At 33.0% G+C, this 20,550-nt stretch overlaps 1 protein-coding gene across 6 annotated transcripts in view; it reads right to left on the reverse strand.

Annotated features, from left to right (window-relative positions):
* Positions 1–20,550, reverse strand: part of Ptl (prothoraxless) — a 491,222-nt gene that overhangs the window by 267,359 nt on the left and 203,313 nt on the right. The window contains exon 1 of one of the 6 annotated variants that reach the window (XM_074185109.1): positions 12,949–13,061. The exons of the other annotated variants lie outside the window; for them this stretch is intronic. The gene's annotated coding sequence lies outside the window, so the exon portion shown is untranslated. Of the gene's footprint in view, positions 1–12,948; positions 13,062–20,550 lie in introns of those variants that run through there. 6 annotated transcript variants of the gene reach the window in all.

The raw sequence follows: 20,550 nt of genomic DNA on the forward strand, positions 1-20,550 counted from the left end.
AAAAAAGTTCTTCCGAAATAATAACATTTTTTATTTCCCGGAATGTTAAAAATTATATGCTAAGAAAAAAAATATGAACCTATATCTGCGGCGCTGAGAAGTTAGAATGCTAAATTGTTTAATATATTCTTTGGCCGAGTCACCTCTTCAAACTACAGCTATTTTCTGGCGACTTCCCAAGCAGTTTCTCATTGGAAATATAATCACTAACGGGAAAAGTGGTGAAACTTACTAGGTGAGTCAGTTGCGGAATTGAGTTGATAAATACGTTATATGAATATAAAATATTTTCTCCAATAGAAAATTCACATACTTCTATATAGGAGTTTCTGCAGGCAATAAAAATGTTGGATTTTCCATATTATTGATTCAATTGAGAAAAAACTCATTTTTTCATTTAGTTATGAAGTCAACAAAAATCTTCACTGTACCTCCTACTGTTGAGTTGGAAAAATTAAATGTTGGTTAGCGAAATTTCATTTTGGAGATTTAGACTCGAAGATGATCCCCGAAGTGGTCGATCTACAGTAATCCAGGACAAGCTACAGTAATCCAGGACAAGGATTTGAAGACCCTGGCAGAGACTGAACCATCATCACAAACGGAGCGATGGATAACGAAAAAACTGGGCGTGAGCTCCCATGCGATTTTTGGTGATTTAAAACTTATTGGAAAGGTCAAAAAACTTGAAAAGTGGGTGCCCCACGGTTCAAACGATCAACAGGTCTCGAGGTCAAATCTTCTTTGCTTATGCGCGACCAAAACGACAATTTTTGAATCGATCGTTACCTGTGACGAAAAGTGGATCCTCTACGACAACAGAAGGCATTCAGGACAGTGCTTGGACACCGATGAACCACCCTACTCCCCAAAGGCGAAAACCCACCAAAAAAACCATGGTTGGTGTATGGTGGTCAACAACCGATTCTGCTCCATGACAACGCCAGTTTTTTTCGAAAACGTATATAGCGATTATTGCCATCAGGTACCTACTATTAACATAGTATATATCTTGATATCCATCAACTTCAATGAGTTAGTTAATTATAAATTCAAAATCTATAAACAATAAATGACTGTCTTTGCAATTGTTCCGTTCTCAGTTTAACAGTCCACTCAATGAATCTGAATAAATTTGCCCAAACAGTACTGATGTTTAGGAAAATTTGTATTGAAGTTCCACTCACTCTCTCTTCAAAGCTGCCCCTGTCTCGGGGTTGCTTTTATCCTGGGAGTGGATCCCTTTCTGGAAGGCGAAAAATATCATTTTGAAAATGTATCCGGGAATGGATAGATGGACTAAGTCTTTTTAGGTAAATTAAATTTTTCATGAAAGCCAGTACTTTTCGATCTACTCGCAACCGGAAGTGTCAATTTTCCAGCCAATAACCCACGTTTTCAAACGGTTTTCTGCGAATAGCTCAAAAAGTAAGCATTTCTTCAAAAATTAATTTCCAGTAAAAATGTAACTCACAAAAAACAAGAAGAATGGTTAGTTTATAGTATCTATAGGCCCCCATACAAACGAAGTAATAGCTTGCTAATGGTCGGTTCTTATTTCTGAAACGCCAAAACCCATAGGACCTTTTTTAAAGTGCTAGAAAAAACTTTCATTTTTGTTTTTGTTTTTCTTTGAACGTTCCTAGCATCGAAATAACCACACCAATTGAAAATTATCCTAATCAATTTGAAATTCATTGTACTTATGATCTCCAGAAATTTGACTGTGTCAAAGTGATTGGCTCTAAACAAATTTTAGCGAGGGAAAAAAGCATTTTTGTTATTTGGCAAAAAGGCTTTTTTATGCGAGGATTGCAAAAATCCACAAACAACGCAGGTTTTCAATATTTTCAAAATTACTTTTTGTACTACAAATTAATTATATCGGTCAACAATACCGGTATTATCGGTATTACCGGTATTACCGGTATTACCGGTATTATCTATTTTTGTTGGTTGGAGGACTGTCGTAAACATAAACGAAGTAATTTGGCTTCAGAAACAAGGACAGAAAGGCATCTCTATTTATATCATTACTCTGAGCTTTGACTGTGTAGATCACGGAATACTGCTGAAAAAACATTATCAGTATGGTATCTGTGGAATTACTGTGGAATGGGTCAAAAATTATCTCATAGGAAGAAAACAGGTTGTCAAATCCTCATCACGCTCATCTAAAAGAGAAATAAAAGATAGCGTACCACAAGGTTCAATACTGGGACCAATACTTTTCTTGTTATAAAAAAACGATTCAACATCTATCGATAAAGAAGAAAAAATTCTCTGTTGTGACTTCAGTACAATATTTATTATGTGGTAGTTTAGAAAACGCATATGAAGGCAGTTTTTTCTAATTTATGATTTATTTTTAATATATAGGCAAAGTATGGTATACTGCATTTTTGAAATTTTAAACTTTTCTGCTATTGTTTCTTTACGTGTTTCACTATCCGTATGAATTGTCAAATGTATGTCTATATTTGTGCAGATATATCTGTACTCTGTATTCAAGCTATTTCAATGTGATTTGTTTTCTATGGATGTGTATGCGTGTGTATACATGTATATAAAGTTGTGTATTGTATAAGTTTGAAAATGTCCGTATAGGACGAAACTGCAGTAACATTAGTTACAAATAAAAGTGGTAAAAAACAGAAAGTTTCATTTCTCTTTTCTTCATTATGATTTTCTACCACGTAGTAACGGATACATCCATCAATTTATAGCCCTGATGTTCCTTGGGCAATAAAGCGTTATTATTATCATCATTATTCATTTTTTTTTATTCATTTTTGTGAGGGCGCGCCAGCATTATCAACCAATGACAACTCCCCACACCGTGGGGTAAGTGATCATTGGGTCCAAGAACCATGTGCCCCGAGCAAGCGCAGTGAGCCAAGAATGACAGCCTTCTGCATCTGTGCGGCTAAGATTTCTGCCTTAGTGCGGCAAGCCGGTATGATTTTAAGATTCGAGAGTAGAGAGGACATTATTCCACCAAGGCCTCCAATAATCATAACAACCATCTTGACCAAGTGATCTGGATGGAGTCTGCTGAGTTCGAAGAGAAAATCTCGATATTTTATTCGTTTTTCCTCCTCTTTTCCGACGATATTCGTCTCGCCAGGAGCTGAAAATTCCACGACAAATATTATTATATGTGTATTAATCAATGATGTGCGGAAATCGATGCTGTTTCGAAACATTTGGCAGTATCAACGTATTTTGACAGTTGACCCGCAGGAAACTTAACCAACCCAGAAGCCCCACCAGAAATGTAGATGTTCGAAAATGTAGCCCACCAGAGGAGATTCTTGCATAAAATAATTTACGCACGTTTCCAAACCTACCGCATGGACAAGACGTGAACGGTTTGATTGATTTTGTTTATATATTTTATTCGTTTATAATTATTGCAATTTTTATGCATAACCTGACCTCACAATGATCGTAAATACAGTACGCTAGTGCATCTCCTATTGTGTGGTCTAATAGGACTATTTATCATACATCTAACGTACCAATGCTATTTTTCTATTAGAGTACAAGTATCACGATAGGCGAAACTTTCCTTGAATATTTTAATTGAAGCTCGATACTATAAATAATTACTTGATGAGTGTTCAGCCACGAGCGGAACATTGGAGTGGCGGGGGGAAAGTGAAGACGATCTATGATCGTCGATGATATTTTTTTTGCGAGTCCAATGAACAATATTATTGAAAATTCTCGAAACATGTTAATTTCAAGTAATGACGTCATCGCTGGTTTTGTAAATAAATTAACCTTTTTTTATTGCCTAATTTAATTGCGGGAGGGAATTCCAATTAGTACAGGAAGGGGAAACAATATCAAAATTACAGATCATTCAAGAATAATAAATAAAGACCAAAACACAAAAATGAAATGAAATTATTCATTTACTACTTCAATAAACTAGTAAAATGCCTTTCAACGGAAGGCAAGAATCGAAATTTCAATCATTTCACAATCTCTCCTGAACAGAAAAGTGCAAAAGTACAGAGCATTAGGACATATGAGTGATATACCAAAGCAAGATAGCAACAAGTCTTTTGAAAACTTCGTTACTAGAAAATCCTTAGAATCTAACATTATTGGAAAGGTGAAAAACCATACGTAAAAAAAGTCTCGCTTATGAAATTGCTGAAGACAATTTTTAATGAGGAACTCAATTCTTTGATTATTAATTGACCGAAATGATAGAAATAATAATTTCATCTCTAACGTTTTATTTTCAGACGAGTAATCATCGAAGATTTGTGAACATATCCTCCCCCAAAATTGATGGATAGGAAGACAGGACACATAGGAATGGCCCGCTTGATCACCTGAACTCAGTCCCCTGGATGTGCTACAAAATGTCAGGGGAAAATTCAATTCCCGAGTAGTCCATTTTTCAACAGTAAAGGGAGAACACTTTGAACATATACTGAGAATTTTCTTCTGTTTCTTTCCAGTAGTTTATTATTGAGTGGTTATATAACGACGTAACTTCATTCAATGACTTATAATGAATTCAATTTTCCTGTAGTATTTGGTAAACCTTACAGTAAGCTGTAACTTTCAAATAGATACCCAGCCAGAAACTTGTATAAACTTGTATTTTGACATGCAAAAAGTTGTCTCAAAACCTACATATGAGAGAACTACATAGGAAGAAGACTTTGAAATACTACAGTTGTCGAAAGACAACGGAGAAAAAAATGATATTTGAAATTATGAGTTGCAGTTCTTGTAATTTTCATTGATTTTTTTTAAAATTTCCACAATCATAAATGTAGGTATGGAATATTTTACAATAAAAACATTAGTTAAGCTAAGAATTACTCTCTCTTTTTTACTAATTTAAGAAGTTATCAATATGAATTACATCAGAATCGAAATATAATTTGAGTATTTTACTTAACAATTCTACAACTACACGAGCAGGTACGTAAGTGTACAGCGGAAAATTCAAATCAGTAGATGAACACGGAGGGTTCTGGCTCAAAATCCCATGTATTTGCTTATGGCTCTAAATTTTTTGCAATTTTCATCCTATACTTTTCTGCATCGATTACGTCACACATTTCTCTCTCCCACTCCCACTCCGAAACACACTCGAGTTGGGTGTTCCACAAGGTTCCGATCAGATGTCATGAAAATTAAATAAAACTTAGCGCAATAACAAGCGCTAGGAACAAGTTTGTTCATCAACTGATTTGCATTTTCAGCTGTTCGCGCGGTAGTTTTTGATTGATTGACTGGATGACGGCGAAAGTGGAGGAGTGGCGGTGGTCTAAAGTGGGCTTTGAAGGTCTGAGGCCCAGTTTACACAGAATGGACGTCTGGCAGAATGAAGCGCGGACTTTTGTCCCTTCCTTTCTATGTGAGCTGGGCCTGAGGGCGTTAAATCGCCGGAATGGACCTGCTCAAATTTGCACGTATGTTTCCATAAGGTATAGCTTAGAACTCTTGCAGCTGTATTACTAATTAATAAAATTTATATGGCGTGTTTCTGACCGGGACTAGCGGTTGACCTCAAAAGATGCTTTAATCGCGCACTTTCCGCCCTCTATCTCGAAAATTATTCAACGTATAAAAAACTTTTTCAACCAAAGTTGTAGAAAATTCAATTCTCTACAATATTGATAACGGATACAAATAGCGCAAACCCTATAGAAAACGAGATATTCGCAAAAAGATGATTTTTGTGATCTTTGATCTTAGATTTTATTAGTCGCGTATACTCTACTACTATATGTAGGTTTTTTTCTAAATACTTGCATCAATCGCGAGGGGTTATTAGCGGAGAAATAATTACATATAATTATATTTTATTCAATATACGAAAAGATTTAAAAAAAATTTGATAAACGAGTTGACTAATTCTAATGCAGACAAGATTGACTAATTCTAATGCAGAACTGAGATCACTGGGAAGTCTTGCCATTTATCTTTCAAATTCAAAAACTGGGCAATTCACGATAATGTGCTTCACACTATTGTTCAAACCACAGACATATTCTTCATAATGTGTTGGTGGGTTAGTTTTGTGTCTGCGATTCTAAGACGAGTAGGAATGACTTGATGTTGTCTTTGGGTCGATTGGTAGTTCCGGGATCGCATGTCGGGATTTATACCTCGTAATTTATTTGTCTCCATAGCCATCCATCTTTCTTCCCAAGAGTTGTTAGTAGTTTCCTTGTTGTATTGAAGTATTCTGTGTGAGGAATTTGTTCATACAGAGGTACGGATGGACTAACGGTAATATTGCCAGCGGCTGCATCGACTTTCTAAAACTTTCAGGATGTCAAGATACTCGTACAAGTGTATACGAATTTATAGCTGGTATCTCAAATTCCGAGATACTTACCTATTTTTGACTAAGATGACTGGACCATACACAAAAGTACAGACTCTTTATTTTCGTAATCGAGATTTACTTAAATATAGGTGCAACATTTCAGATGAATTACGGTTATAAACGAGACAATAGCACCATATAATTCGGGTGAGCGTTTATCCAGTCATAAAGTAGATCGTTATCTGACGTAACGAATATACTGTTACTTTTCACACTCGCACTCAAACACGCAACTTCGCATATTTACGCATTTCACGCATTACATTTGGTTTGGTCGGAATCTGGCTGACATCGACATTAGGTCGGTATTCATATACGGTATTCATATATATAAGATCTGATATAACCCGAAAAAGTATAAAATTACTTTCATTTCTCGTTTCACATTTACAACACTTATCACCATCTGGATCACTGTGGAGGATGAAATATACGATAAGAAACTTCATTGGGCAATTCGTTAGGTCGTTTTAAGAAAAACAGTTCTTATGGTCGTATGTCTGGAGTTGCTTTCTTTCTGAGAAACATCACTTGAAGTTTAAAAAACCACGGTATTTATAAAATATTATAAATATCCTTACACCGATTTGGTTGAAATTTGCTACAGTATTTGAAATAATAAGGCGTCTATTTAGCCCTAACTAGATTGAAATTATTAGGTCCAGTGGAGTCTCAGTGGGATCCACAGCCAGCAATATTAGGAAAAATGTACGCCACTGACTTGTTGTAGTTTTTTATTTTTTACACGCGTTATTACACGCTTTATATTAGCTTCACCTGTATGTATGTATGTACCTATGTATGATTGTTTGTATGCATGTTTGTGTGTAACTCTCAAGATTGGGATCTGTATTATCGGCATTATTGCTTGATCTATTCGCAGGCAGATGGCGCTGTAAGGAACTATCAATTATTGCTTGATCTATTTGCGAACAGATGGCGCTGTACGTAACTATCAATTATTGCAATCAAATCAAATCAAAATGCACTTCATTGTTGAAGATAAAATCTCATTGACAAAGTGTTACTATTCTAAGAAATATAACATACACAACTTAAAAGATATTGTCGAAGATAAAATATTATTGTCAAAGTGTTATTATTTAAAAAAATATAAGTTATACAAATTGAAAGTAATATTTGAACATTTGGTGATTTCAGCATTTTGTGGTGAAGAAGTAGTCGGAAAGTGATAATATATGCTACATATTGAAATACATAATAATAATAATGATAATGAATATTCTCATGCACCACATAAATGTAAGTATGAGAATATAAAAACTATAAAGCATAAAAATATAAAAGTGAATGGAATAGCTCAAGCTTCGCTTGAGCTATTCGCGGGCAGATGGCGCTATACGCAACCTCCTTGATAGGTTGTTCAAAAGAAAATCAAAATAAAAAACATATTTTAAGAATTATAATTGTTAGCGAAATTTTGTACTACAGATGAAATATTTAAATATATTCAATTACCCGTGATTCAGTACAATTTCCCGTCAATTTTGCAATCGAAACTTTGAGTGCTTTGAAAATAAATTTTGATACTAGTTTTTCAGATTTTGATGTCATTGCGAATGAAATTAAGCTTTTTCAAAATCCTTTTGATTCAGACATTGAGTCTTCCACTGGAACAATTTGATAATTTGCATAAATTTGCTCGTGGGTTGTTTTCTGTTTTTGGTACTACTTACTTGTGTGAGAAAACGTTTTCCAAGATGAAGAACACACAGAATGTTTACAGATCTCAATTAACCGATGAGCATCTTAAATCTCTTTGGTAATTGGTACAAGTAAAATTGATCCACAACTACAAAGTATTGTCGGTGGAAAATCACAATTACATAAATCTCATAAGTGTTTTTCTTTTACTGTGATTCATTTCAATTATTTGTTAGTTATTAATATGCTTAAACTCAGATACTTTTCTTTTTTTTGTCATCACTTCTGTGGTTAAGTTTTACCTTGCAAGTAAATAAAACCGAGTAATTATCATTCTGTGTTTTCTTCTTCAACTTATCACAGCAATAGTAACAACAATTAGGTAATCATTGGCTGTCGCGGGCCAGATTAATTACAGTAAATCATTGGCTATCGCGGGCCGGATTGATGACACTGGCGGACCGGATTTGCCCCGCGAGCCGTAGTTTGGAAACCCCTGATCTAAACTGATACCAAATACAGGGTGTTGCATTTAAAAATTACCGATGACGTCATCACATTAATATGGATCATTAATATGAAATTTTGTTGTGAAATATAGAATATTAAAACTAAAAATCGACGTGTTTCAGGTATTTGTAAAACAACCTTTGATTTTGAAAAATACACACTTTTCGGACACACTGTATGTGTATCCTCTACGCTAAGAAGAAATATAAGTCTTCAAGTACACATCAACTCACAACAATCATTATTATCCATTACCACTGAACCTTCCAGATACACACCATCTGGAGAGCAATTACCAATAGGAGTGATCCTACTCGAGTTGATTTTTTCCTCTAACATTTCGAATGGCTACGCTAATGCGGCCATAAATCAAATTAAATTAAACAAACCATAACCGAACAGAACCTCGTGGTTAAGACATTATAAAAACTGAATGTTAAAGTTTAACCTTTTAATCTATCAATTTTCAACCACATACCCATAAGCTCGATCTTATTTATGCGCGCGTGTTTTATGGCCCATGAAACAGTTCACTCGATTCTTGCGCCACTTCATATAATTTTATGTAGATGCATGGTGGATATGGAACAGTTATATTTCCCCTTTTTTCTTGTTATCCTTCGTATATGTGGATTGTCGTCTAACCAGATTTTTTCTTGTTTTATCTATCCGGCTCCGTCGCAGAATGCTATTGTTCGGCTTTCTTGAATATGGCGAGATATAAATCACCCAAAAAACCGTTCTGTAGCCTTGATGACTTCTTTTCCGTACACTTGAACGACTGAATTTCGAATCGAAACGAAATGGGGATTTGACGGATATAAATATGGGACCTGTACACTCATCTTTAGATTTTCAAATATTTCAGTCATGATTTATTTTTTTTGGTGATTCTCTCATTCAAATTTTGTTTATTGAGTCTTTGTATTGCATCTTGAGTACTTGAACCTACTTCGACTCCACTTGAACGATTACATTTCTATTTCAAACAAAATATTTGAAAAATGAAATGTTAGAGAGGGTATGACAGGTATTTTTCAAAGTTGAAATGGTATGGCATATAGCGAGAGCCGGATTTTTTTTGTCAAAATACCGATAAATTGAAGAAATTTTGTGAAAGACATTGTCTGACACCTCCGGATTTTCGAGTAATTTCACTTAATTATTCTGCAATTGCGTCCCGCGCACCATCGCGAAGAACATCATTTTTCTTTCACTTATTATCTGTGTGAATTTCTGGAACTTCAACTAGCGTTTCCTAATATGGCTAATAACCAGTCCATGCAAAGCTTATTGTTAAATCTTCTGAAAATGGAACTTTTAACAGATGATGATCGACATTATTGCCAAACATGCACCAAACTATCAGACTGTTATGAGAAAACAAGTATAGCTGAGGCACCAGTCAAACTAATAATAACTAATGACACTGATGATTTTCAAACATGAATCAACCTCTGACGGAAGCACCAAACTCTTACTAAGGTTTGAAATAGATGAACACTTCAATCTAGCAGACCACTATTATAATATTAATGCAGTCATTGTTCACTATGGTTCTGGCGTTGAATCTGATCATTATTACGCATTGGTCAAAGACGAAACGGACTGGTTTAAGTTTGACGATAGTCGTGTCACTAACTGTTCTGGCGATGTCTTGAATTTATTGGAGCCTCTGGAGACACCCTACATTTTATTTTATGGGGGAGAAGACATTGGCAGATAAAGATCTTCAGATGAAGTAGTGCTGCAGGTTTTTTGGGTTTTCCTGCAGCTGAAAAGGCAAATGCGCCACTAGAATCAATGAAGCGCCAATTAATTTTTGTTGTTGTTTGATAATTTCATGAATTGTATTTTGGAAGCGTTAATTATATTAGTATTGGCACTTTTATGTATGTATAAACACTCCTAAAAGCGCCATACTGTAAAAAATGACTTATCTACCAAAATCTTCCACCATCTCCCGGTCTATAAATGGCAATTGGGCAGATGTAAATGTTACCCGTGTACATTTATCTCAAGTTTTCAAATATTTTAGTTGTGCTGTGATTTTTTTATTATTCTTTTGTTCAAATTTCGTGCATTGAGCAGAAACATTCACTGTGTTCCGAATTTGTGTTATTTACCTATATTAATGAAACTGATTTGTGTCACACATTGAGCAATGCATATACCTATCTGCCTATACCTACCTAAAATATTTTTCAGTTATGGTGTGATCGAAACATATTTCAGAGGAAGAAGGCAAAAGTAGTTTCGGATGAAGTATATTCAAATTATAATTAGATGAAGAGCAGGGTGCCACAAGGAAGTATTTTAGGTCCTTTGCTTTTTCATGTATAAAGCCCCGACATTATCGAATCCAGTAGGTACTCAATGTTACGAGTATTTGCAATGGTGTTCAGTTTTTAATGATATTTGTCGAATACTAAACTTTCTGAATCATGATCTTGAAGTCATTCATATAGACTGAGCTCAAATATCAGTCTCGAACTGATTCATCTAGGTAAATAAAAAATAATAGGAATAGAAAAGCACAAAATATTGAAGTTTTTTCAACAAGTATCGATGGTGAATATCTAACCTATCTAATATATAAAAACGGATGTTTGTTGGTTGGTTGGTTGGTAAGTGATAAACTTCTACATCGCTCAACCGATCGTGATGAAACTAGACATGTATAAATAATTTTTCATAGAGAAGGTTTTTAGACTGTCAATTTTTCTGTAACTCGCCACTAGATGGCGCTGTAGAACAATTTTTTTGAAAGCACTGTTCTATGAAGCTGCGCACGCCTCAGTTCGTTGATTCTGATTCTGCCAAAACATTGGAACAGCAGGTATACAGTAACATAGTAATAATTAGTACTACAACTACCAAATTCTACGCGGGCGAAGCCGCGGGCAATAACCAGTAATGTATAAAATCAGCTGAAAACTTAAGAATTATTGTAGATGATCAAATGAGATTCGAATCTCCTAATAGAAATTTAATATACCTTTTTTTACGAAAAGGTATCTAAAGTTTCGACTGAAAAAGTGAAGAACTAGTTCGTAGGATTTGATTTTGGTCTAAGTAAAATGATCACGTGCCCTAAAACTTAAAAACGTTACATAATGATGGTAAGTTACAACGAACCTAGTAGGTATAGTGTTTCTTGGGATAAACCATGGAAGATAATTTATTGATTGATGTATTTAGTTCCCAATGCCAACTAACATCAAGAATTTTCTATGCAATAACTTTCACTATAGAGTGTCTACGTGTTAAAACTGATGCTTGTATGGGTTTTTGAAAAAAGGGCCTCATCATATTTCTCTTCGAAACAGCTACCTCAAAAATATTTTGAAAGTCTTAGATAAATCTAACATATAGTCAAAAGGTTATGTGAAAAAACTAAATAGTATTCAATAGATAAGAAACGTTAACAACATTGAAAATATTGACCTTGTGAAACATAAAACATCAGTATTGATAAATGGTAAACATATTCAAAGAGAACAATTAATATTTGCTAAATATAATAAACAAAATAGATGTATGCATTCCATACCGAAGAATGCATATTGTGACTCATCTTGTATATGGTAAATAAATTTTCTGTTTCATGTGATGTGATTCTCATTATCAATATATCCGTACAAAACATACATAATACGCAAATATATCAGCGATGATTCACAAGAAAATCATGAAGTCCAGGTTTACTATACATTCAAATTAACTGGACCTAATAAACCCACAAATCAAGGGAAGCCATGATAAATATAGGAGGCCATGCCTAAAAGGGCAGCGGCCTGACAGCCCCAAGAATAACCATAGTTTTACATGTCTCCTCATCCGAATGCTAAAGCAGGCCATATACTATACAAAAGCACGCGTAAATGAAAACTTAACGATACAAGTTTACTAATATAAGATTTTTTATCACTACTTTTCTTAATTAGGATTCAAATTAATTAGAGGTCTGCTGAAATATACCCACCGGCACAAAAAACCAAAATTTGGAAATTTTGACTAGATACTCAGTTTGTTTTTTTGCTGATTCCAATGAATTTTGACCAACTGGCGGGTAAATTGTTCGACTTTATATTCTATTTCTGGAGTTGAATGAAAACTTCGTCTTATGCTATTTTACATAAGGAAACACAAATGATTGTTTATTTAACTACTCTGTCGGCGTTTAACAGCTGACAAATTGTAACAAAATTATTAAAATAGTCAAAAAAGAAACAAGTAATCTCACTTCAAAAGTCAAAAAGTCTAAGACCTAGTTTTTGATGCAGCGAAACTATTAATTATGAGTCTGTTTCAAGGAAAATACATCAGTTGTTATAATATAAAATATTGAATTTGAATTTCATAATAATTGAAGTAGTAAATTATAAAAAAAATATTCAGCTCACGTCAATAAACATCTTCTTAACATTTTTTAAAACATTGCCACTTTTTCATATATCACTTTTGCAAACATAACTCTTTCCCACCACACCGAAAAACTGAGCTTTTGAGAGAAATAAAATCGCTGAGAAAATTTAGAACTTCACGAATTCTAATTTATCAAGACTCAAATTTTCTGTCAACACTCAATTCTATTATACACTAAACTGTTACCTAAAAATAACTTGTACAACTCCAGTCGAGAGATCTTTTGAGTTTGCGCGGTAAATAAATCTACCTAGAGAAAGGGGGACTAGTCCTTTTTAGATGGATATACTGATGACAAGAAGGGTTAGAAAAAATATCATTTGAATAAATTTGATGATAGAGAAGTGTTTTGTACAGGTAATATCTGATTCAAAACGAGATTTGGATCATACAATTAATGGTCTGGAAATATAAATACTACATTGAAGTTGTGAAGTTTTGAAAAATTTCGACTCTATGATATCCTCAATATTTTCATTTATATTGAGAAAAATAATGTTCTCTTATTTTTTCAATAGTTCCCATACTATTATAGTTACCTATCGAAAAACTGATTTGTCCTTTCTTTAGATCGCATTGACATTCATATAATTGCTAATACAAAAGTTTCTGAAATATTGAGTTTTCAATTTCCTGTGTAAAAAAATAGAGTCAGTTAGAACGCATGGTAAATAAAATTCGCGTCCTCTACACGACAAATATAAATTGAATCGTGCGCGATTTCGGTACAAGATGGCTTTATATTTTAATGTATTTTTAATAGCATATGTCGTGATTTCTCAAACTAAAAATTTTTGTTTTTAATTTTAAACTATATCTACATTGTGAGTTTTTTTATATAATTATTTTCAATTTCTATGTTAGTGATATGTTTTATATAATATTGTGTATTAGGATTACCTATTTCAATAAATATATTCTTCTTCTTCTTCATCTATCAAAAAAATCTAGGGCACATTAAAATTTCCAGTCAATATCTCGTTACCATCAAGACTTTTTCATTCCCGTAGAAATTATCAAGGACAGACAGACAGATAAACAGAGAAACATATTTAACATATTTGGAAAAAGAAATTATAATAATAATTTTCTGAAAAAAATTGGGTCCTTCGGAAAAACCGTAGTGTATTATACTTTTCTCTGAAGTTATGCCATATTTTCTCACTTATAAAAAATAGAAATATAATAGCAGAGTAAGAGCGAAGAAGAGAAATGGAATTTAGCTTGTATCGATGATATTAGGTATAATTTTTTTGTGATAAGAAAAGCGCTGAGCTCCACAACAGATGAAACCAGAATACTTGGTGGTTACCTACATGAATTTATTGGTGTAAACTTTGAAATTTCATTTCATACTTCGACTAATTAATGTCCTTGTCCGCTCCTTCTAGGACAATCATATTCTTTATTGAGCAGTAAGCTAATACACTGTAAGTACACGACTATCAAGATAAGCCTGAAAAAGAAAAAATGCATCGTATGATCCATTGAGTTTCATTACGAGCAGTCAATTCAGAAGCAAAGCATAACAGGTGCATGAATACCTGAAAATGGAACTGAATATGGTAGTTGTTTTTTTCCATTACATTCCATTCTTGGATACCTATCTATATCTATAAAATATGCCAATCATTAGAATAAGCGAAGAACGAGTGAAAACATATCCTCTTTCATTAGTTTAATCGAAATATCACATATAATAATCAATGAAGCCTTTCCATCACATAACAAGTAAAAAATAATGGTCATAATGAATATAGATTTTTTTAATATAGTCACAATATATAATTAACCCTAAAAATAATTCAGATCTGAAATTAACTCAAATGAAAATTCTTAATGATCTAGATTACTTTTATCTGTAGAAATACACCTTCTTTTTGAGAAGATCGACACAAAACTATCATCATCTCAATTATTTTTTTCACTCTTTTTTGTACTTTCAAATGAAATATCTGTTATCATTGTTCGTCCATACTCATTACTACTGAATGTATTTTCATATAGACATAATATAACATGCCTTTCATTCATTTTTTGTCCTTTAGTTTGATTCAATTTTTTTTTTTCATCGCCATGTTTAAATGTAAAATCACTTCTGGACATCAGTTCTGGATTGCGCAACTAAATAATTCACACGCACATCATCGGTTTTGATGTTACTGTCTTGTGCTATCATATATTCATAAATAAACATCATTATTATTATTATTTCATTAACGATAATATGAAGTAACTAAAAGACTATTTGAATATGTATATTATAAAGACATCTCAGTAATATCCATGATAAACTACTGAGAGGCTTCTAGTCAAACAAAACAGTTTCTTAACAGTCAACAAAAATAAAATTTTTGTTCTACTTCAACACATCTTCTAAACAATTTTACTAGCAAAACAAGTTGTTATCCCCTGATTCAAACAAAACCAAACTATTCATTGAGGATGATCAAAAATTTATATGTAGGAAATTGTTCGTCGGTTCATTTGTGATCGTGATGAATAAATTCCTTTTTTACACCAGAAAAATTGCTCCAAATACTGTAGTTTCCAATTAGTAGACGAGATTGTTAATTTCAAATTTTTTATGTATATAGATGCGAATTATGAAATAGAACTATTTCGAAAAACTGAATAAATGAAAAATGAAGCCAAGAAATGAATATGCAAAATAACGTAATGTATATTGTGAGATCTTAACAAACTAGTTTACAAAACGGCGAAATGCGTGTTTCAACTACATAGCTCGTTATTAAGCTTATACATTAAGCAGTCTGAAAGCAAAGCTAAGTTTTTATGTCTTTTAATGAAATTAACTGATTTTCGAATTTTTCTCACAGACAAATACAGTGTTTGGTTTTTAGAAAAATCATTGAATACCAAAAAAATATTGTACAAGGATTTTACAGCGGAATGAAAGATTACCATATTTTCTCCTAGCCCTTTACAGACTTATTCTGCCATTCAGATCTATATAACTTCATACAGACTATCGTCATTATTTAGTTTTTAAAAGCTATGAAGATAGCTTTAAATATATAGATATGATGGATGAATGCAATGGCGAATATAGAAATTGGTTTTGTTTCATCTAAGTCCTTTTGCTGAATATGCATCTATGAAGTGATTCATACTTTTTATTCCATTTTTCCAAGAAATATTTGCGTCACTAACGACAAAGGTATATTTTAAACTTTCTATTTATTTTTTCTGTCATCTATAGGAAAAATTTATAACTCGATAGATGGGCAGTACTGTAACAATTTTATTACACCTTTCTTTATCTTATATTCTGTATGATTGTTTATTTCAATAATTTTTCCGGCCATCTCTTTGATTCTCAAAAGTCATGCTCATCGTCTAATTTCTTTTCAACATTCAACTATCTAGTTTATCAGGGCATTAATTTAAAATGTTGTTTAATCACCAGATGAACGAGCCGGCAAGAAAGCGAGTATCGTGGTGAAAATTGTTAGACTTGTTAGCAGAACCCTATTCCAGAGTATGGGCGACTTTAGGCAAATCCGTTCGACATAATCGACCTTTCAAATCGAACATCCCACTTATGAAATCTCAGCGCAGCAGATACAATATCGTTTAAACAGACACCGATTATCATATATCAATAATTAAAGTTCGAGCTGCGACGGCCATAAATAACTACTTCGAATAACGCCACCGACGTGCATGGCCACCTTTACCCGAAAGCAGCTGGTGAACTGTCAGACTGCTAGATTAGGGTCAGGCTTATGGTGTGTCAGAGGGGAGTGGGGTGAGGCGAATGCTCGCTGTCAAATCCAGCGGGCCGAGGATTCGTCTCGCACTTAGGCTAGGCGCGAGGCTCAACCCTAATCCATTATGGCAGATGCGGCTTAAACTCCAGAAATTTAGAACTAAGCCCCAGACTTTTAAGTTGAACGCACTAGATTTAGTCTGGGTGATGCGTTCCGCAGTTTCTAATTCGCAGGATGTGCCATCGTTTGTTTTTTTGCGGCACGTGAACTGTTTTATTCTGGTTGAGGATTTGACATTGAAGTGGAACTTGCAATTGTTCAAACTGGTTAAAACTGACCATACATCCGGATTATTTAAAGTTAGTTGGAGAGTAACCCAAGGATCAGTTTTAGGTCCATATATATTTCTTATGTATATAAATGATCTTTCCATCTTAGATATATTATATGACGACGACAATACTATTCTATGGCACTCTGAAGATATGAATTTGATTCGAAAAAATGTTACAAGAGACCTACAAAAAATTAAATCGTGGTGCGATGCGAATTTTCTATGTTTAAATTTCAATAAAACAAAATTTCTCACATTCAAATGTTTTCTTCCGGATATGGAATTAGGTGCTGACTCTATATCATCTGACAGCAATAAAAAATACTTGGGACTTAACATAGATACCAATTTGAAATTCACAAATCATATTAACATTCTAAACAAAAAATTATCATCCGGTCTACAGCTCTACAGCTAAAGAGTTAGGTTATGCCGCAGCAAAAAATGTCTGTTTTGCTCTCATTGAGTCAAACTTACTTGAGAAACGCAATCCAGTTCTGGGGTTCGTGTAGTAATGAACTCTTTGAGGGTGTATTTTTGCTGCAAAAGCGAACAGTGAGGTATTTGTGCCAAGTAAATAGGTTGAGTTCCTGCAAACCTCTTTTCCTGACATACGGAATACTGCCACTAACCTCAATTTAAGTTTTAGAAACTACATTTCTCATTAACAAGAATAAATCTTTATATGAAAATAACAATCGCAGTGCGCGGATGGCAATGAATTTATCATTAATCATTCCTAAATCAACACTGATCAGACTCTCAATAATTTACGTCGGTGTCAAAATGTATAAAAAACTTCCTGAAGATATAAAGAACATGGATTCTCTTAACACTTTTAGGAAAAAGTTACATGAAAGAGTGTCATCTAAAGCCTATTAAAATCCGACAGAATATTTTAATGACGAAACGATATGAAATTGACGGTGTTTATATGTAATAATATATGCGTACGTTTACCTAGATAGATCATATATATATATATATATATATATATATATATATATATATATATATATATATATATATATATATATATATATATATTTATCTGGATGTAGTTTTTACATGTTCTCTTTTTACCAGTGTTTGTCAATAAGTTCATGTATCTTGGATAATAAACACATTCTCTTTCTCTCTCTCTCTATAATTGGCCGTTTAATCTATCGACAAATTAAACTATTGATTACCTATAATCTTCAGTTAATTTGGCCGTAATCGACAGCTAAGCTGTCGATCGAATATGACTACTATAGCTTAAACTGTCAATTATCTATATTAGAAAATTCAAAATATTATTCACAGTTTGAATTGTTATAAAAAATACTCTGTGGTCCTTTAGCAGCTTCGTAGAATTGAGATAAAGTTGATTGTTTTTGTTGAATAAACTTTCTAGATATTCGAAAATCCAAAATATGGACGCAAGCTTTTCGTAAGCTCATAATTTTCACAAAACGCAGCTAAAATGATACTCCATCGACGACTAGAATATAAAAATGCTACAATTATAAATGTCAAAGTAATTAATATTTCGTCACATTCCGGTACTTTTTTGTCTTGCTTCCATTGAGTAGGTATATTCATAACTTTTTGTATAAGTATATATTCTTTTCGAAATATCCTACCACGATATTTTGAAGGAAATTTGCAAAAAAATATTTAGATGAATCTGAGATATATTTAGCGGTTTTTGTAAACCCCTTTATAGTGAAAATCATACAATAAAGTAAAGACCAGTTCTATTCAATTGCCTATAAAATAAGATATTAAACTTGTATCATAATTTTTAATGCGAAATTATAGTATTATATTTGTGAAATTAGTGCACTCATTGTTTTTGTGAGGCAAAAATCACTTGAGTAAAAATCTTCTATTTATATTACAAACTAGTGATTCCAGTTTTTTTGACAAATTAATCAGTGGCGAATCAATAACATAAATTCAGTCTAAACTATTTGTTGAAACGCATTCCAGTCGTCGATAAAATAGCATAAGAAATTCGTTTATAATTCGAGATTACAGTATTCGTGATATCAACGGACGCACTAGATTCATGTGCGAAAAATTACTCTTGCATTGTAACTACTTTCATAATATATTATTAATTTTTTTATCGAATTCAAAACATAAAATAATAATTATATAAAATATTCATTGAAAGCAATAAAATCACAAGTTTTGTATCAGAAAAATCGGAAATTGATAAACGTATAGAAATCATTTTATCGTTATAGGACAAGCATAAAGGAAATTCTTTGAAAGGATGATAGAACATTGAAATAATTTATCAATTCAACATATAACCAGCGAATCACATATTCATTTATACCTGAAATAGTATTTCATACTATTTGTGTTAGGAAGCACATGTTAAAAGGTAAGACCTCTTTAATCTTTAACTCGCACAAGTTTCGACTTCTGAGGGTGGTCGTTTGTAGGGGTGCGACAGCTGGTTAACGGAAAAACAGATTTTTAAACAGGTTTTATCAGATAATAAAGTATATAGAATCACAACCTGACAGCAATGTTTTTCTTTCAATGCAATATTTCTGAGAATTTAGTGCTGGCTATTATGGAATTTTACTCTGCTTGAGTACTCTCATGTTGGTGCTGATTTTATAAACATTTGATGAACCTAATGATACAAACTATAATTAAAATCATCGGATATATGGAATATATCCGATGATATCCTTAGAGCCATATATTTGATGAATTTTCCTCAATTTTTGACAAGGATAACCTGTAATCTTTAGTTACGTCACAATATTACTCGAAATATGATTCATAATGCATGTATCTACTACGATCAATAACAATCGCTGCGCCTTCCATGGTTTGGTTATCTATTTCTAGTCTAAAATGAGATTTTGTCAAAATATTCGAAAATATGTTATTTTATAGACATGCATATAATTACTGTACGCACTTAAAATAATGGTAGGGCAACCATAAACTTAACATATTTGAAATAAATTCTGAAAAGAATGAAACCATACATTACATTAATATTTAGAGAATAAGAGTAACTATCTTCGTCCATGTTTTTTCCAAAGTACGAATGGTGATATTGACTGTTACGTCAATATGATTCCTATCACATCCTTATATATGTTGTTCTAGATTCGTGGAAGGTTAAAATTCAAATTGGGTTTAATATTAGTGAACCATAATTTGAATTGCAGTGTAGCTAGTCATCCAAACAAAATAGTGACCTACTCCTGATTGAAATATTTAAAGATTATGGTAATAGAATCGTGAGCAAAAGTTGCTTCGTGAGATGATATCGGTGAAATATAACCTTAATCTCTAATCCAATGTGGGGGTATAGTTCTAAACAAGCGGATCCCAACTTTAAACTTGATTAAATATATACGAGAGTTAGACAGAAAATTCATACGTTATTAAAATATCAAGTACATTTCCTTCCATTCATTATTGGTGATACAGTAATATGCCCCACAAACGTGGCAAAAAATTAAGGTATCGAAATGGACGTGAATTTAAGGTTT

Source organism: Leptinotarsa decemlineata, unplaced genomic scaffold, assembly GCF_025532065.1.
Source record: "Leptinotarsa decemlineata unplaced genomic scaffold, Ldec_3_MD MMD2_tig00026361_RagTag_RagTag, whole genome shotgun sequence".
NCBI classification, from domain to species: Eukaryota; Metazoa; Arthropoda; class Insecta; order Coleoptera; family Chrysomelidae; genus Leptinotarsa; species Leptinotarsa decemlineata.